Raw genomic sequence first — 20564 nt, 5'->3', positions numbered from 1 at the left:
CAATGTCACTTACTGCAAACCAACTATGAATCACAATGACAGTTTTATACATTCTCATAAAGTACTCATACAAAACAAGTGTTCTCTAAAATTCTAACTTAATAACATTCCGGTCCTCTCTCTTCTCGTGTACCCTCTTTCTCCTATTGATCATCAGTCAACCATCCATCACTCTTTATGTTTATTTTCCTGTCATTGTGCTTTAACGCATTCTGAGGCGTCTCTGTTTAATAGCCCACCGGCCCAAGGTTGGCGCCTTAGAGCTCATTGACATTTATATGAGATTAGGGCTTTGGGAGGTTTTAGACCTGTCAAAAGCATTCATGAAATCCTAGACTCCCCGGATTGTACATTTGGCCAGGGATTAGATAAGAGTTATTGGCCAACGCTCCCGTCATATTTTCTCCTGTTAATCTGTAGGCCTAATCTCACTGAGCCAAGTTGTCACTGATACTCTCTAAGTGAGTCAGTAGGTTCTTGTACCTGATGAGAGTCTCTATTCTTCAGAAGGGGATGATCAGGGTCAATTAAAATAACATTTTATTTGTCACGTTTCGTAAACAACAGGTGTAGACTAACAATGAAATGCTTATTTAAGGGTCCTTTTCTAACAATGCAGAGTTAAAGATAAAGAWTTTTTTTTAAATTAAATTGAAAAAAATTACACAAGGTATAAATAAACAGTGAATAACGAATAACAATAACATGGCTATATACAGAGAGTAGCAGTACCAAGTTGATGTGCAGGGGTATGAGGTAATTGAGATAGCTATGTACATATAGGTAGGGTAAAGTTATTAGACAACAGAATAGATCATAGACATTAGCAACAGCGTATATGTGTGTGGCTTCAATATGCATGTTATGTGTGTGTGTGGGCGTATATGTAGTGTGTGTGTGTTGAGGTGTCAGTGTAAGGAAGTGTGAGTGCGTGGGTAGTGTCCAGTGTGTGTGCATAGAGTCAGTGAAAGAGATTTAGTGCAAAAAAGGGTCAATGCAGGTCATCCAGGCAGCCATTTGATAAGCAATTTAGCAATTTAGCTTGGGGGTAGAAGCTGTTCAGGGTCCTGTTGGTTCCAGACTTGGTGAACTGGTACCGCTTGCCGTGCAGAGAGACCAGTCCATGGCTTGGGTGGCTAGAGTCATTGACAATTCTTTGGGCCTTCCTCTGTCACCGCCTGGTGATTTTTAGAAATGTTTTCAAATAAACAAAAATGTTAAAAACAGAAACACCTTATTTACATAAGCATTCATAAGCATTACATAAGCATAAGCAGTTTACAATTGGCTCATTCATCCCCCTCCTCTCCCCTGTAACTATTCCCCAGGTCGTTGCTGCAAATGAGAACGTGTTCTCAGTCAACTTACCTGGTAAAATAACGGTAAAATAAAAAAATAAAAAATAAAAAATTCAGACCCTTTGCTATGAGACTCAAAATTGTCCTCCGGTGCATCCTGTTTACATTGATCATCCTTGAGATGTTTCTACATCTTGATTTGAGTCCAACTGTGGTACATTCAGTTGATTGGACATGATTTGGAAAGGCACAAACCTGTCTATATAAGGTCCCACAGTTGACAGTGCAGTTCAGAGCAAAAACCAAGCCATGAGGTCGAAGGCATTGTCCATAGAGCTCCGAGGCAGGATTGTGTCGAGGCACAGATCTGGGGAAGCGTACCAATATTTTTTGCTGCATTGAATGTCCCAAAGACCACAGTGGCCTCAATCATTCTTAAATGGAAGAAGTTAGGAACCACGAGACTCTTCCTAGAGCTTGCCGCCCTGCCATACTGAGCAATCGCGGGAGAACGGCCTTGGTCAGGGTGGTTACCAAGAACCTGATGGTCACTCTGACAGAGCTCCAGTTTCTCTGTTGAGATGGGAGAACCTTCCAGAAGGACAACCATCTCTGCAGCACTTCCACCAATCAGGCCTTTATGGTAGAGTGACTAGACAGAAGCCACTCCTCAGTAAAAAAGCACATGACAGCCCGCTTGGAGTTTGCCAAAAGGCACCTAAACGACTCTCAGACCATGAGAATCAAGATTTTAGAGGGTGGTGTAAGGGCCATACACCACTCTCTATAGCGGTTGCGGTTACCGTACCAAGCTGTGATGCAGGCGGTCAAGATGTTCTCAGTGGTTCAGCTGTAGAACTTTTTGAGGATCGGAGGACCCCATCTTCCTGATGGGGAAAAAGCGTTGACTGTCAGGGTGTATGTGCACCATGTTATTTCCTTAGTGATGTGGACACCGAGGAACTTGAAGCTCTCGACCCGCTACATTACAACCCCCCCTCCATTTCCTGTAGTAAACGATCACAACCTTTTGTTTTGCTGACGTTGAGGGAGAGGTTGTTGTCCATGCACCATACCTATAGGCTTCCTCATCGTCGTCAGTGATCAGTCCTACCACTGTTGTGTCATCAGCAAACTTGATGATGGTCTTGGAGAATGCACAGCCACGCAGTTGTGGGTGAACAGGGGGTACAGTCCTCTTCATCTGACTGTTGTGTTGCTGATCTGATTCTTGTGTGCGTGTCTGTGTGTGTGATTGTGTAACCGAGTCCTCTTTCTGCAGTTGTAATTTCTCATTGAAATGACAAGTCTAATTTGGTGCTTCATTCAAGAGATGTCTCAAATGGGATGTCATTATACAGGATGCATGAGACAACTGCCCATGATTAAAGACATTTTTGGCACCATCCTCATCATTGTGTCTGCGCACTGGAAAACTTTGCTGAAATGAATGAAGTAAAGGATCAGAGCCTTTTTTTAAATTTTTGCCTAAAATGACATCCCAAATCTAACTGCCTGTAGCTCAGTATCTGAAGCAAGGATATGAATATTATTTATTTTACATCAAGTTTTTATTATTTCAATTCATACATTTATAGATATATATATATATATATTATTTTTTATCCCCCCACCGGCAATCTGATAGCATGTAAAATAAATCATGAGAATAAAACAAATAAATTAATATTACATAGTTAATCTGGTGAACAATATAGCCTGAGCAATAGTGACAAATTATTGATACACATTCATGGATGTAAAAGCTTTTTGGTTAGGATATGCTTATTCTTGATACCATTTCAAAGGAAACACTTTGTGGTTTGTGGAAATGTGAAATTAATGTAGGAGACGACAGCAGTGGGGTCAAACTGTAGAACCCAGTTCCTACATTTGAATATAAACATTTATTTTATTAAACAAAACTATGCTAKATTTGATCTCTGGGACCCTCAGGATGACAAATCAGAGCAAGAATACTGAATGTAAGTACATTATTAACCTTCAGAGGTAAATGTATCAAACCAGTTGCCATGATAAAAGTGTTTGTTTGTTGTGCACTATCCTCAAACAATAGCATGACATTTTTTGGCACTAATAGCTACTGTAAATTGGACACTGCAGTTCAAATAACAAAAATGTAAGCTTTCTGCCCATATAAGACATGTCTATGTCCCGGAATTGGCTGTTGTTTACAATGTCGTTCTAGTCATTGGCATATTGAGCATCAACTGTCCCGGTTTAGGGACACCGATCCCGTAAAGGTTTTAATGAGCAAGGTTCTCCAGGAAGATGGAAGATAAAAACAAACAAACCCAGGCTGTAACCATAACCTTTGGTCTCAACCTTGACTTCACCTTTAACCTTTAACCCTTCACTTATTCACCTTACAACCTTTAACACTCACAGGGCCCTCTGTCTCTCTTTCACTTCCCCCACTCTCTCTCTTTCTCTCACTCCCCCCTCTATCACTCCCCCTCTATCTCTCACTTACCCCGCTCTCTCTCTCTCTCTATGACAGATGAGATCATTTTCAGGACCTGGGATGGTGACGTGTTCAAAGCCAACACGCAGAGCAATGAGACAGACCTTCTACTGAAAAACACCACTTTCGTGAGTACTTACAGTCTTAGAGCTGGTGAGAGCTGCATACCAACTTCACTTCCCAGATAACTTACATTTTTCTAGTGAAACATCCTGCCCTATTCGGCAAGTGGTTGCCTCCAGTGAAACCTTGCCATCTTGTTGGGTTTGCCAAATATTATGTACTGCAAGAACACACGTTGGAATACATGCGTAGTTGATGCTTACCCAACAAATGATCATATTAACCATTAAAGTTTTTTTGCATGCTTTTTTGCAACACTGAAATGTTACTTATTTTTCTGTGGATTTTTTTTATGGAGGTTGACAACCACCTTTAAGGTGCATTACCGCCACCAACTGGACTGGAGTGTGGACGAGACAGGGAAGGTCTAAATCCTACCCAATATTCTCATCTCCCTAAGGAAACTAAATACATAATTAAATACTATATCCCGCTGATATTGGCTCTTCAACCCCATTACTCCTCAAATCTAATAACAATTGCTCCCTTTCCCTCCCATATTTCTTGCACTGAAATACAACGTGTTCCACTGTCTCCATCTCTTCCTGACAATGATCACACCTCCCAGTTTCCCCACCAATTTCAATGTACTATTGGGCCTTGTGTATCCTAGTCCCAGCCTTGTGATTACACTTTCCTCCCTTCTCTCTCAGCCTGATGAGCGCCCTGCCCCCACTTTTCCTGAATCTTACACAGGTATCTTCCCTTACCCTCCCTTATCCACAACTCTTGTCATTTGTTTTTAACCACTGTTTTTATCAATCCCTTGGCTTCTGCTTTACTGATTGACAATTCGATCTCAACATTAGGATGTTTAAGAGCCTGCTTGGCGCTAACATCCACCGTCTCATTCCCCTCTACTCCCACATGAAATGTTACTTGTTATGGGCTTTGTTTTTTTCCATTTATATTTTGAGGTTGAACGTTAGCGCGTTGGGTGCACTGATTGCTGTCACCTCGCACTTATTTTTTACTCCATATTATAAGTTGGTGTGGGTTTTTATTTTGGTTTGCGTTGTCTGGGGCAAAAGTAGTGAATTTCTTGTTGCTAGTCAACATTCAGTGAACACCCCCATGAGTGTCTTTTAGAACCCCACCTATTTCGTTTTGGTTGTTAGTTTCCACTTCTGTTTGCGCAACGGTTTGGGGTTTCTTGTTGGTGAATGTAACAAACTGTAAGTGAACATTCACAGTATCTCTTTTTTTCATGTGTTTCTGTTCTTTTTTTAGGCAACGTTTAAGGCTTCCAAGTTTGGGGTTTCTCCGGATCTCAACTTTGTTCTTCTGGGTTATGATATTAAAGAGGTAAGTGACTCTTATTAATGTGCTGACGATCGTCAAAATGAGACACATCTGTAGCCTGGTCCCAGGTCAGTTGTGATGTATAGCCAACATTTGTTGATATTGATATTTTCCAATAGTTTCGTTCTGAACAGAATCACTTTCTTTCTTTGTTCCGTACCAGCAAAATAACGTTCTGAACTGGTTCAATTCCCCGAAAAGTACTGGTTGATATTGTTCCTTTCTGTTCCTTTTTAAACCTGTGTAATTACGTTTAAAAAAAAAAACATTTAATTCAATAAATTACTTCACCAATCAGTGCGGCTAGATCAGGCAAACTAGTTGTTTACAGTACATGCGTGATGGACAGACAAGTGTAGAGAGGGTTGAGGCGGAGGCTTGAAGCGCAGGGCATCTTATGGCATGCATTATCTGAAGTAAGTCCACAGAATTTTACATAGGAGGAGCGGCTTCTATGGTGCAACTTTGAATGTCCTTTGAGCTAGCTAACTAACAAGCTTGAGCAAGCTAGCTAACAAGCTTCAGTGTGCAGAGCGGCCCCAGAATTAAAAACACGTCTTACCTTTTTGCAGTTAATAAATCCATTGTGAAGCATGATGACTCGGCCCATATTATCCTTAACTAGCCTTGAAAAAGTTTGTCCCTTCTTCTGAAGTTAATAAAAAATCTCTCTCCCCATCTTCTCAGTCATGCTTGTAACGTCAGTACAGTAGCTTATGATTTGGAGGGGGAAGGGGCAGGTAGCCTAAACACTCACACACACTGGCAAAAGCTTGCAAGCAGACACTGGAGTAAGTTTGAGGGCTTTGCATAGTCGCTTTGTTGCATTTATTTGTGGGACCAAAAAAAATGCCTGAAACGTAAAATAACATTATTAACCATTTTCCATGCTTTTAAAATAACGTTTAAGTTCTGGAAAAGAATGGTCACTTTCGTTCCCGGGTCTGTTTCTTGAAAAATATAGTTTTTTCTGTTTTTCTGTTCTGTGAACCAGTTCCAACCTGTCACGACTTCCGCCAAAGTCGGCCCCTCTCCTTGTTCGGGCGGCGTTCGGCGGTCGACGTCACCGGCTTTCTAGCTACCGCCGATCCACTTTTCATTTTCCATTTGTTTTGTCTTTGTTTCAATCCCACAATCACCTGTTCATTATTAAGCCCTCTGTTCCCTTCATGGTTTTTGTGAGTGATTGTTTATTTTTATTTTGGTCTGAGATGGTGTGCGCGTGTTTTGTTACTTTGTATATATACATTTTTTGAGTAAAGTATGTTTGATTACTCATATCTGCTGTCCTGCGCCTGATTCTACACCAGCTACACCTAGGACCCATTACAGAATCACTCACCCGAACAATGGAGTCAGCAGGAGCAGACGCCCTCCCTGTTCCAGTGGAGGAGCGCGTTCAGCAATCACGCGACCATGTTGCAACGTCTGGGCACTGCCATGGATCGTGTGCTGCAGACTATGGATCGTTTGGAGAGAGGAGGTTTTTCAGCGCCTCCACCAGCTCCAGTACAACAGGTCCCACTGTCCACCCCTCTTTCCCCTGGTCCCAGCGGGATTCGACTCGCGCTCCCAAGGGAGTATGATGGGACGGCTGCCGGATGCCAGGGTTTTCTACTACAGCTGGAGCTCTACCTGGCGACCGTCCACCCGGCTCCTTCGGGGCGTGAGAGTGTGTCCACCCTCGTCTCCTGCCTCTCAGGCAAAGCCCTGGAGTGGGCCAATGCCGTATGGTGTGAGGGAGATGCAGCGTGGATCATTACGCAGAGTTCACCCGCAGCTTTTGGGCAGTGTTCAACCACCCACCTGAGGGTCGCGTGGTGGGTGAATGCCTGTTCCACCTGAGGCAGGGGACGAGGAGCGCGCAGGATTTCGCTTTGGTCTACCGGACCCTGGCCGCCAGCGCGGGATGGAACGACAGGACCCTGATCGATCACTACAGGTGCAGTCTGCGCGAGGATGTCCGTCAATGGAGTTGGCCTGCAGAGACACTACCCTCACATTGGACCAGCTGGTGGACCTGTCCATTCGGCTGGACAACCTGCTGACTGCCCGCGGATGTCCGGATCGGGACCTGTCAGTTCCATCTCCCAGCACCTCCGCTCCGACACCCATGGAGCTAGGAGGTGCTGCAATTAGGGCGACCGGAGGAGGGGCCATTCCCTGCACCATCTGTGGCCGCAGAGGGTGCTGGAGGGGTCCCTCAGGGAGTCGAGGCTGCAGGCAGGGCACTATCGTGTCACCCCAGGTGAGTTGGCACCAGGCTCACCCAGAGCCCCCTGTTGCTCACATGTATGTGTTTGTTTCATTTCCTGAGTTTCCCCCGCATTCCCAGCATAAGGCACTAGTAGATTCAGGCGCAGCTGGGAATTTTATTGATCGTTCATTTGCTCAAAGTTTAGGGATTTCCCTTGTTCATGTGAATATGCTTTTCCCTGTGCACGCCCTAGATATCAGTCCTGACCCTAATGGTCGACTTAGGGAGGCCACCGCTCCACTTGACATGGTTACGCAGGAGGGTCATGAGGAGAGAATCAGTCTCTTCCTTATTGATTCCCCTGCGTTTCCCGTGGTGCTGGGCTTACCCTGGTTGGCCTGTCATGACCCCACTATTTCGTGGCAACAGAGGGCTCTCAAGGGGTGGTCACGAGAGTGCTCAGGGAGGGGTGTGGGGGGTTTCCATCGGTGCGACTACGGTGGAGAGTCCAGACCAGGTCTCCACCATGCACATCCCCTCAGAATATGCCGATTTGGCTCTCGCCTTCTGTAAGAAGAGGGCGACTAAATTACCACCTCATCGACGGAGGGATTGTGCGATAAATCTCCTGGTAGACGCAGCACTTCCCAGGAGTCACGTGTATCCTCTGTCACAGGAGGAGACGGTGGCTATGGAAACATATGTCTCCGAATCCCTGTGGCAGGGATACATTCGGCCCTCCACTTCACCTGCCTCCTCGAGTTTCTTTTTTGTGAAGAAGAAGGATGGGGGTCTGCGCCCGTGTATTGACTATCGAGGATCAATCAGATCACTGAGGTATAGCTACCCGCTGCCTCTCATCGTCAGTGCGATCGAGTCAATGCACGGTGCGCGCTTCTTCACAAAGTTGGATCTAAGGAGCGCTTACAACCTGGTGCATATCCGGGAGGGGGACAAGTGGAAGACGGCATTTAGTACCACCTCAGGGCACTATGAGTACCTCGTCATGCCGTACGGGTTGATGAATGCTGCATCAGTCTTCCAGGCATTTATTGACTAGATTTTCCAGGGCCTGCACGGGCAGGGTGTAGTGGTGTATATTGATGACATTCTGATATACTCCGCTACACATACCGAACATGTGTCCCTGGTGCGCAAGGTGCTTAGTCGACTGTTGGAGCATGACCTGTACGTCAAGGCTGAGAAATGTCTGTTCTTCCAACAGTCATTCTCCTTCTTAGGGTACCGCATTTCCACTTCAGGGGTGGAGATGGAGAGTGACCGCATTTCAACCGTGCGTAATTGGCCGACTCCCACCACGGTAAAGGAAGTGCAGCGGTTTCTGGGGTTTGCCAACTACTACCAGCGGTTTATCCGGGGTTTTGGTCAGGTAGCAGCTCCCATTACCTCACTGCTGAAGGGAAGACCAGTGCGGCTGCAGTGGTCGGCTGAGGCGGACAGGGCTTTTGGTCACCTGAAGACTCTGTTTACATCGGCTCCCGTGCTGGCTCATCCGAATTCCTCTTTGGCGTTCATAGTTGAGGTGGACGTGTCCGAGGCTGGGATAGGAGCCGTGCTCTCTCAGCACTCGGGCACGCCACCAAAGCTTCGCCCCTGTGCCTTTTTTTCGAAGAAGCTCAGCCCGGTGGAGCGGAACTATGATGTGGGGGACCGAGAGCTGTTGGCTGTTGTCACGGCTCTGAAGGCGTGGAGACATTGGCTTGAGAGGGCTAAACACCCTTTTCTCATCTGGACTGACCACCGCAATCTGGAGTACATCCAGGTGGCGAGGAGACTGAACCCTCGCCAGCCAAGGTGGGCTATGTTCTTTACCCGTTTTGTTTTCACCCTCTCCTACAGACCAGGTTCCCAGAACGCTAAGGCAGACGCACTATCCCGGATGTATGACACAGAGGAGAGGTCCATGGATCACACTCCCATACTTCCGGCCTCTTGCCTGGTGGCACCGGTGGTGTGGGCGCTGGACGCGGACATCGAGCGGGCGTTACGCACAGAGCCCACTCCCCCCCGGTATCCAGCTGGGTGCCTGTACGTTCCGTCTACTGTCCGCGACCGTTTGATCTATTGGGCCAATACGTCACCCTCCTCTGGTCATCCTGCCCAGAGGGAAATTACAACCCCTACCTGTTCCACAACGGCTGTGGTCGCATCTGTCGGTGGACTTTCTGACGGATCTTCCTCCCTCACAGGGCAACACCATGATCCTGGTCGTTGTGGATCGGTTTTCTAAGTCCTGCCGTCTCCTCCCTTTGCCCGGTCTCCCTACGGCCCTACAGACTCCGGAGGCCCTCAGGCACTACGGGGTGCCTGAGGACATAGTCTCTGATCGAGGTCCCCAGTTCACGTCCAGGGTCTGGAGAGCGTTCATGGAACGGCTGGGGGTCTCGGTCAGCCTCACCTCAGGTTTTCACCCCGAGAGTAAGCACACATTTAAAGTTAAACAGGTTCTCACACACATCAGAACACAGTACTAGTTAGCCCTATGCTAAACTCACTTGGTGGCAGTGATTACTTCCTGGCACAACTTTTTCTTCAGCCTATCCAAGATCTTAGATTTCCTATCCACCAACCAATGGCATCTCTTAAAATAGGTAAACTCTGGCCACTAAAGGGATATTTTCAACCTACAACTTCAAGGTTTATGTGTTCCGTTGGTATGTAACAAAATGTTGTGTGCTATTATTGCATTGATGCATCCTTGGCTAGGCTACTAGCTACTAGTAACTTTCGACAACATTTTCAAGTTTTCCCATATGACAAAATCAAAATGTTTGTTTATCTGTGTCACACACATGCTTTAATGGAAAACGATAAATGAGGTCATTATAAGAGTTTATCGAACATTGTCAAAAAAAACTGCTAAAGCAGTTGCCTTATAATTGATAGTGCTTTTTAACCATGGGTTCAAGCCCACATCGCATCAAGCTTTTTTGGTGGGGAAAAATTAAATGTCGGTCCTTGATGCTGGATTCAAAACGCATAAAATTAAGTCGATAATGCATAAACTATAAAAAAAATTGTAGGCCTGCATGTAAGTGTAGCCTACATAAGAATATAGTAACGATATAGTAGCCAAGTGTCTTTCTACATTAAGTCTGTCAATTCAAGCTGAAATACTGCCATCTGTTGGACGACACCGATTGCAAACTATTTCTACGGTAAATTTTGGATTACCCTCCAAAGCTATGACGAAGGCCGTGAGGCAGATACGTAAGCTTATTAAAGATCAGTCATGCTATCAAGAGCAGTGTGCAGGTAATTTTTTTTCCTTAATCTTGTTCAACTGTTACCATGCACCTGCAAAAAAAGATTGCTCAGATGTGCGAGTGCCTTTTGAATTTTGGATTATCCTCGAGTGAAATAAACCAAAGCAGATAACAAAACTGCATACAAAACATAAGCCTACATTTAGGTGTACACGTCCATGTAATATAGCCTATGTAATATGATTTTTAGGCAGTAGCAGTGTTTGTACAAGGCTGAAATTAAATAACTTTTAAATTTTCAAGCTGTTTGCTCTGGGCTAAGTCCCTTTTCAACACACTAACCCAATTTAAATCTACATTTCAAAGGGTGGGGGGGTTAACTCATGTGAGTTACATGTAACTCATGTGAGATTTGCGACAATTACACGGACTAGGCACTTTATTTGCGACAATTACATGGACTAGGCACTTTATACAGAGAGCAATTTAACCAGTCAGTCAAAAACACGTGATAGCCTAGTTGCTTTAATGATCAGAATGTGCTGTTGGACTGAGGTATGTTAAGGAGGCTTCCATGAACAAGAGTTAGATCACTTCTATAATTTTAATTGGCTGCAGAAGTTGTGCCAAGATGTCTTCACTGCTTCCTGGGGAGGTTAGCAAAGAGCTGTGCCATGTTATCCGATTTAGCTTTGTCACATGCTAGTGAATCGACAATTTGAATTGGCTGATAAATCAAGTTGTATTTGTAAAGAACAGGTGTGGAATAACAGTGAAATGCCTCTGCCTTCCCAACAATGCAGAGAGAAAAGTAAAGAAAATTATAGAAATAAAATAACAAGAGGAAAAAATACACAATGAGTAATGATAACTTGGCTATATACACGGGTTACCAGTACCGAGTTGATGTGCAAGGGTATAAGGAAATTAAGATAGATACACTACATAGGTATGTGGACACCCATTTTAAATGTATGGATTCGGCTATATCAGCCACACCTGTTGCTGACATGTTTATAAAAATAGAGCACACAGCCATGCAATCTCCATACACAAACATTGGCAGTAGAATAGCCTTACTGAAGAGCTCAGTGACTTTCAACGTGGCACCACCATAGGATGCCACCTTTCCAACTAGTGAGTTTGTCAAATGTATGCCCTGCTAGAGCTGCCCTGGTCAACTTTCTGCCCTGCTAGAGCTGCCCTGGTCAACTAAGTGCTGTTATTGTGAAGTGGAAACGTCTACGCACAACAATGGCTCAGCCGCAACGTTGTAGGCCACACAAGCTCACAGAACAGGACAGCAGAGTTCTGAAGTGTGTAGCGCATAAAAATCGTCAACACTCCCTACAGAGTTCCACACTGCCTCTGGAAGCAATGTAAGCACAATAACTGTTCATCGGGAGCTTCCATGGCAAAGCAGCTGTACACAGTCTAAGATCACCATGCGCGATGCCAAGCGTTGGCTAGAGTGGTGTAAAGCTTGCCGACATTGGAAACGCGTTCTCTGGAGTGCTGAATCATGCTTCACCATCTGGCAGTCCAATAGAAGAATCTGGATTTGGCAGATGCCAGGAGAACGCTGCCCCAATGCAGAGAGCCAAATGTAAAGTTTGGTGGAGGAATATGGTCTTGGGCTGTTTTTCATGGTTCAGGCTAGGCCGCTTAGTTCCAGTGAAGGGACATCTTAATGCTACAGCCTACAATGGTTCTAGACAATTCTGTGCTTCCAACTTTGTGGCAACAGTTTGGGGAAGACCCATTCCTGTTTCAGCATTCCAATGCCCTGTGCACAAAGTGAGGTCCATACAGAAATGGTTTGTTGAGATTGGTGTGGAAGAACTTGACTGGCCTGCCCAGAGCCCTGATCTCAACCTCATTGCACACCTTTGGGATAAATTGGAACGCCGATTGCGAGACAGGCCTAATCGCCCAACATCAGTGTCCGACCTTTCGGCTGAATGCAAAGTCACCGCAGCAATGTTCCAACATCTAGTAGAAAGCCTTCCTAAAAGAGTAGAGGCTGTTATAAGAGCAAAGGGGGGAACAACTCCATATTAATGCTCATGATTTTGTATTGAGATGTTCGATGAGCTTGTGTCCACATTCTTTTGGTCGTGTGTGTATATACAGTGCACTTGGAAAGTATAGACCTGTTGACTTTTTCCACATTTTGTTACGTTACAGCTTTATTATAAAATGTATTAGAATGTTTTCCCCTCATCAATAAACCCATAAACAGGTTTTTTGATATTTTTTTGCAAATGTATTAAAAATTATAAGCATTCAGACCCTTTTGTCAATACTTTGTTGAAGCACCTTTGTCCGCGATTACAGCCTTGGAYTCTTGGGTGTGACGCTAAAAGCGTGGCACACCTGTATTTGGGAAGTTTCTCCCATTCTTCTCTGCAGATCCTCTCAAGCTCTGTCAGGTTGGATGGGGAGTCCCTTGTCTGAACACACAGCTTTTTAAATATGTCTACAGAGATGTTCGATCGGGTTCACATCTGGGCTCTGGCTGGGCCACTCAAGGACATTCAGAGACTTATCCCGAAGCCACTCCTGCGTTATCTTGGCTGTGTGCTTAGGGTCGTTGTCCTGTTGGAAGGTGAACCTTTGCTCCAGTCTGAGGTCCTGAGTGCTCTGGAACAGGTTTTCATCAAGGATCTCTCTGTACTTTGATCCGTTCATCTTTCCCTATCCTGACTAGTCTCCCAGTCCCTGACGCTGAAAAACATCCCCACGGCATGATGCTGCCAACACCATGCTTCTCCATACGTGACGCTTGGCATTCAGGCTAAAGAGTTCAATCATGGTTTCATCAGACCAGAGAATCTTGTTTCTCATGGTCAGAGCCCTTTTAGGTGCCTTTTGGCAAACTCCAAGTGGGCTGTCATGTGCCTTTTACTGAGGAGTGGCTTCTGTCTGGCCACTCTACCATAAAACCTGATTGATGGAGTGCTGCAGAGATGGTTGTCCTTCTGGGAGGTTCTCCCATCTCCACAGAGGAACTCTGGAGCTCTGTCAGAGTGACCGTCAGGTTCTTGTTCACCTCCCCCGATTGCTCAGTTTGGCCGGACGGCCAGCTCTAGGTAGAGACTTGGTGGTTCCAAACTTCATCCATTTCAGAATGATGGAGGCCACGGTGTTCTTCGGGACCTTCAATGCTGCAGGAATGTTTTGGTAACCTTCCCCAGATTTGTGCCCCCAGACACAATCCTGCCTCGGATGTTTGATTTTTGCTCCATAATGCAGTGTCAACTGTGGGACATTATATAGACAGATGTGTGCCTTTCTAAATCATGTCCAAATAATAGAATTTACCACAGGTGGACTCCAGTCAAGTTTTAGAAACATCTCAAGGATGATCAATGGAAACAGGATGCACCAGAGCTCAATTTCAAATCTCACAGCAAAGGGTCTGAATACTCATGTAAATAATTTATTTCTGTTTTAAATTTTTAATAAGTGTGCAAACATTTCTAAACTTGTTCATTTTGTCATTATGGGGTATTATGTGTAGATTGATGAGAGAAATTAGCATTTTCGAATAAGGCTGTAACGTGAGAAAATGTGGGAAAAATAAAGGGTTCTAAATACTTTCCGACTACACTAAAAATGTATTTATGTAATTTTGTATTTCTTTTAACACATATTTAACCCTTTTTTTGGGTAAGCATAATACTACCTTCATATTTCCAGTAGTTTTGTTAAACCGGTACCGGTTACCTTCAGACGAGTCCTGTGACACTTGTGGGAGTCGTAGAACACCATCTTGTTTGTGAGAGTCTCCCCTTTCCATCTAGTGGTCATAATAGTTTGTACGTCAAACTATTTGGCCACTTCAGACATTTTCATGAAGTCTGATTTTCGGGATGTCACATGGTCTGACAAACACTGCTCTAGCTCTGCCACCTTTTAACGCCGATGCGAAAGTTCGACACTGGCGGAATCCCGTGGATTGAAAAGAATCCAATGCAAAAAAACTCTAGCTTAAACTGGTGGATTTTGATGGGATTTTTTTGTTGTTGCTTTGAGCAACCCTTTAGTATAGAAGGCAGGCATGAGTTGATGTCCAGGACTCGGGCACAACGGGTGACGGTGGATTTTGGTGGGCCCACACTTCTGACAGTAGATGTACATTCCTGACCATAGAGCTTCACACGATGGTGGAAGTGAAGCCCATTTTACCGGGAGTGGGAGAGGTGTTGGGAGATGGATGTTGTGCGGGGGGCACTTCTGGCACTTTTGGGCTAACGGTATGCACACTGAAGGTTCTTTTGGTCTCAATCTTGTGTGATTCTTCATTGTGATTTGACGAGAGCGAAAATACATGTTTTTGCCCTGTTTCTAAGAGTTTTGAAAATGAGAGGTTGTGTTTATTTATTATAAGCTGTTTTGGTCAATCCAATCAAACTCAAACCTTTACTTATCTTCAAGTTTTGTGTTGTCTCTGCAAGTAATTGGGGTAAACAATCCAATAAACYTTTTCCATAATTTTACAAAAACAACTGTTCAGAGAAAGCAATTATCGTTTAATATCTAATCAAAATTGTATTTGTTTGATATGTGCAATTTAAATGTTCCACTTGGTTGAATAATTAACAGCATGCAATGATAGGAAATACTTTGCAATACTTAGTTTCTGCCAATATGCGCTTTCTCGATCAGAAACCATTTCCCATTCATGTGTTCAGTGATTCTCTCTTTCATAATAGGAAGAGGCTCAGGTGAAGGAAAAGATAGGTGGTATCCAGGGGAAACCTTGAACTCAAATGGCCACTTATCCAATAGTTTGGTTGCAAACAAAAATAGTTTGTCGGCTAAACGCTAGCAACTGATTGCTTCTGATCTTCTGAATGCAATCTGGAAACTGTTGATGGTTCTCTAATGACCTAATTTTATTAAAAAGCGGTTGTTTAAATTATTTGGTATTTCTTCAGGATTAAGGGCATTTCACTAAAACATGACCCCTCAGTCGAATCAGGTATTTCAATGGAATAACCACCTACTTTCTGTTCCCGATACTTCACCTGAACTGTATGTCAGAGTACCACAGGCATAAAGTCTCCAAACACAACATTGAATAACACTGAATACCCAATAAACAGGGACAGATTCGACACCAATGCCACTTACACATTTCATCAAATGAATGCCCTGATGGAATATAATAAATTGCTGTCAAAAAGCATGACCTGACAACAAAACCTATTAAAATATGAATGTTTATTCAGTCTGAATGCATACTCTTTCCTATGTCTCCCAAAGTGTGTCCATGACAACACAACTTGGTTTCCGCACTCCACAAATCTTTCCCCGTTGTCTATATTGCTTCTCTCTCTCATCCTTTTGGAGCGCATAAAAGCCCTTCCTTTCAGGCTCTTTGGTGTGGAGCCAACTTTCAAAACCGGAGAACATGAGCTTCAAACGGGGAACATGAGAGAAGCTCTGTAACACACACATTCACACACTAGTTGTATTGATTCAGATACTGGTTTGCATAAAGTAGTCTACATCCTCCTAAGATTTGTGGAACGATAGAACCAAGGACCAGAAGATGTTTAGTAGGGTAGAGAAGTGGATAACCTAAGAGCCTATTCAGAATGCAGAGGAGGATATGGACCTGATGAGGGAATGCTTTTTTTCTATGGATACATGAAACTGGGGAAGAAATGTCTGGCTGACGTAAATTTTATGCTATCCTTAACATGTTTTTACTGTACCAGCCTGAGGTTAGGTTCTGCTTAGCTAATATAAWTTTTTATTTATTTCACCTTTATTTAACCATGTAGGCCAGTTGAGAACAAGTTCTCATTTACAACTGCGACCTGGCCAAGATAAAGCAAAGCAGTGTGACAAAAAACAGAGTTACACATGGGATAAACAAACGTACAGTCAATAACACAATAGAAAAATCTGTATACAGTGTGTGCAAATGTACTAAGGAGGTAAGGCAATAAATAGGTCAATAGTGGCGAAGTAATTACAATTTAGCAATTTAAACTGGAGTGATATGTGCAGATGAGGATGTGCAAGTAGAACTACTGGTGTGCAAAAGAGCAGAAAAACCAAAACAAATATGGGGATGAGGTAGGTAGTTGGTTGGATGGGCTATTTATAGATGGGCTGTGTACAGCTACAGTGATTGGTAAGCTGCTCTGACAGCTGACGCTTAAAGTTAGTGAGGGAGGTATGTCTCCAACTTCAGTCATTTTTGCAATTTGTTCCAGTCATTGGCAGCAGAGAACTGGAAGGAAAGGCAACCAAAGGAGGTGTTGGCTTTGGGGATGACCAGTGAAATATACCTGCTGGAGCGTGTGCTACAGGTGGGTGTTGCTATGGTGACCAGTGAGCTGAGAGAAGGCGGAGCTATACCTAGCAAAGACTTATAGATGACCTGGAGCCAGTGGGTTTGGTGACGAATATGTAGCGAGGACCAGCCAACGAGAGCATACAGGTCGCAGTGGTCGGTAGTATATGGGGCTTCAGTGACAAAACGGATGGCACTGTGATAGACTGCATCCAATTTGCTGAGTAGAGTGTTGGAGGCTAATTTGTAAATTACATTGCCGAAGTCAAGGATTGGTAGGATAGTCAGTTTTACGAGGGTAAGTTTGGCAGCATGAGTGAAGGAGGCTTTGTTGTGAAATAGGAAGCCGATTCTAGATTTGACGTTGGATTGGAGATGCTTAATGTGAGTCTGGAAGGAGAGTTTATTCTTGCCAGACACCTAGGTATTTATAGTTGTCCAAATATTCTAAGTCAGAACCGTCCAGAGCAGTTACGCTAGTCGGGCGGGCGGGTGCGGGCAGAGATAGGTTGAAGAGCATGCATTTTGTTTTACTAGCATTTAAGAGCAGTTGGAGGCCACGGAAGGAGTGTTGTATGGCGTTGAAGCTTGTTTGGAGGTTTAAGTGTCCAAAGATGTATACAGAATGGTGTCTGCATAGAGGTGGATCAAATAATCACCAGCAGCAAGAGCGACATCATTGATATATACAGATAAGAGTCTGGACAACAGAGGTCCGGACAACAGGCCCTCCGATTTGACACACTGAACTCTATCTGAGATGTAGTTAGTGAACCAGACGAGGCAGTCATCAGAGAAACCAAGGCTGTTGAGTCTGCCGATAAGAATACGGTGATTGACAGTCGAAAGCCTTGGCCAGGTCGATAAAGACGACTGCCCAGTATGCTCTTTTATCGATGGCGGTTATGATATCGTTTAGGACCTTGAGCGTGGCTGAGGTGCACAGGTGCACCCGTGACCAGCTCGGAAACCAGATTGCATAGCGGAGAAGGTACGGTGGAATTCGAAATGGTCGGTGATCTGTTTGTTCATTTGGCTTTCGAAGACTTTTGAAAGGCAGGGCAGGATGGATATGGGTCTGTAACAGTTTGGATCTAGAGTTCTCCCCCTTTGAAGAGGGATGACCGCAGCCGCTATCCAATCTTTAGGGATCTCAGACGATACGAAAGAGGTTGAACAGACTAGTAATAGGGGTTGCAACAATGGCTGCAGATCATTTTAGGAAGAGAGGGTCCAGATTGTCTAGCCCAGCTGATTTGTAGGGATCCAGATTTTGCAGCTCTTTCACTACATCAGGTTTCTGGGTTTGGGTGAAGCAGGGGCGGCTTGGGCCAGTTGCTGCGGGGGGTGCAGAGCTGTTGGCTGGGGTTGGGGTAGCCAGGTGGACAGTATGGCCAGCCGTAGAGATGCTTATTGAAATTCTCGATTATCGTGGATTTATCAGTGGTGACAGTTTCCTAGTCTCAGAGCAGTGGGCAGCTGAGAGGAGGTACTCTTATTCTCCATGGACTTTACAGTGTCCTAATACTTTTTGGAATTAGTGCTGCAGGATGCAATTTTCTGTTAGGAAAGCAAAGGTTAGCTTTTTCAAACTGACTGTGTGTATTGGTTCCTGACTTCCTTGAAAAGTTGCATATCGCGGGGACTATTCGATGCTAGTGCAGTACACCACAGGGTGTTTTTGTGCTGGTCAAGGGCAGTCAAGTCTGGAGTGAACCAAGGGCTATATCTGTTCTTAGCTCTACATTTTCTGAAAGGGGCATGCTTATTTAAGATGCTGACGGGATGAGGTCAATATCCTTCCAGGATACCCGGGCCAGGTCGACTAGAAAGGGCTGCTCGCAGAAGTGTTTTAGGGAGCMTTTGACAGTGATGAGGGGTGGTTGTTTGACCGCGGACCTATAACGGACGCAGGCAATGAGTCAGTGATTGCTGAGATCCTGGTTGAAAACAGAAGAGGTGTATTTAGAGGGCAAGTTGGTCAGGATGATATCTATTAGGGTGCCCATGTTTACTGATTTGGGGTTGTACTTGGTAGATTCTTTGATAATTTGTGTGAGATTTGAAGGCATCTAGCTTAGATTGTAGGATGGCTAGGGTGTTAAGCATATCCCAATTTAGGTCACCTAGCAGTACGAACTCTGACGATAGACGGGGGGCAATCAATTCACACATATGGTGTCCAGGGCACAGCTGGGAGCTGAGGGGGGTCTATAACAAGCGGCAACAGTGAGAGACTTATTTCTGGAGAGATGGATCTTTAAAAGTAGATGCTTGAAATGTTTGGGCATAGACCTAAATAGTATGACAGAACTCTGCATGCTATCTCTACAATAGATTGCAATTCCACCCCCTTTAGCAGTTCTGTTTTGACGAAAAATGTTGTAATTGGGGATGGAAATGTCAGAATTTTTGGTGGCCTTCCTAAGCCAGGATTCAGACACGGCTAGGACATCAGGGTTGGCAGAGTGTGCTAAAGCAGTGAATAAAGCAAACTTAGGAGGAGGCTTCTGTTAACATAAATGAACCCAAGGCTATTGCTAATGAAGGAATAGTAAAGGCCCCGGTGCACTGTTTTGTTTCATGTTTTTTTCATTCCGATTTTTCAGGGACAAGCACCTCAGAACGCTTACTTCCAGAGGCTATGATGCGTTACGTTTAAAAATTAAATTGTAACGTCAGACTCTCTCTGCACCCAGAACAATCTATCGAGTGTTAAGTTAGCCAATCCTATATTTCTAGAAAGAAAAAAAAGAATTAAAAGAAGTAGACGGCGGACGTAAAGGTAACGTAAAGGTAATGGCGGACTGAAGAAGTTATGTAGAGCACCTCAAGATAAAACATAATATTCGAAATATCTGCTAAATTAGACTAAAATATTAGCACTAAATAATCTGGTGGGTGATAACCTTCAATCTGGATAATAACACAAAACAAATCCTAAGACTAGAGACATTTATCGACAAATATTACGAAAACAAGCAACACCCAAACATGACGGAGAATAAGACAGGGGACCGAATCAAAAACAAAACGTGACTCCTCAACCGACACGGATGATCTAATATTCTCAACACCGGCAATGGTAAAGGTCGAAACCGATCTGTTAAAATCAATAAATGACAAACTGGGTATACTTGAATTAGTTAGTAAAGATATAAAAGAGTTGAAGGCAAGCCTAGAGATGAGTGATGAAAAAGCTGCGGCTTTGAGAAGAAACACACGCGCTAAAAGGGACGGTCAATAAGATTGAAACCGAAATGAATGAATTTAAAAGGAGAACAACGTTCTGAAGGAATGCTTACTGGACATACAAACTAGATCCATGAGAGAGAATTTGGTACTTACAGGTATCCAAGAGAAAGAAGGAGAGGTTCTGAATCTGTAGTTAGAGAGTTCCTTTTTGCAGCGCTTCAGATACCGCGCGAAGTTATCGATAAGATCCAACTTGAACGTGTACACCGCCTCGGACAGAGAGGCAGAGGTACGAACGCCCAATCGTTGCCAAATTTGCTTCATTTAAAGATAAAATAATGGTTAAAAGCCTGGGTAAAGACTTGCTGGGACCAAAATTGGCATGAATGATCAGTTTCCGAAAGAAATTGCAGAACGGCGCAAA

General features: G+C 44.2%; 1 pseudogene; it reads left to right on the top strand.

Annotated features, from left to right (window-relative positions):
• The window catches only part of LOC139023741 (inactive dipeptidyl peptidase 10-like), a 182417-nt pseudogene that overhangs the window by 45781 nt on the left and 116072 nt on the right, over positions 1 to 20564 (top strand).

The sequence above is a fragment of the Salvelinus sp. IW2-2015 genome, linkage group LG36 (genome assembly GCF_002910315.2).
Source record: "Salvelinus sp. IW2-2015 linkage group LG36, ASM291031v2, whole genome shotgun sequence".
Taxonomy (NCBI): Eukaryota; Metazoa; Chordata; class Actinopteri; order Salmoniformes; family Salmonidae; genus Salvelinus; species Salvelinus sp. IW2-2015.
This window is presented reverse-complemented; position numbering and strand designations above follow the sequence as displayed.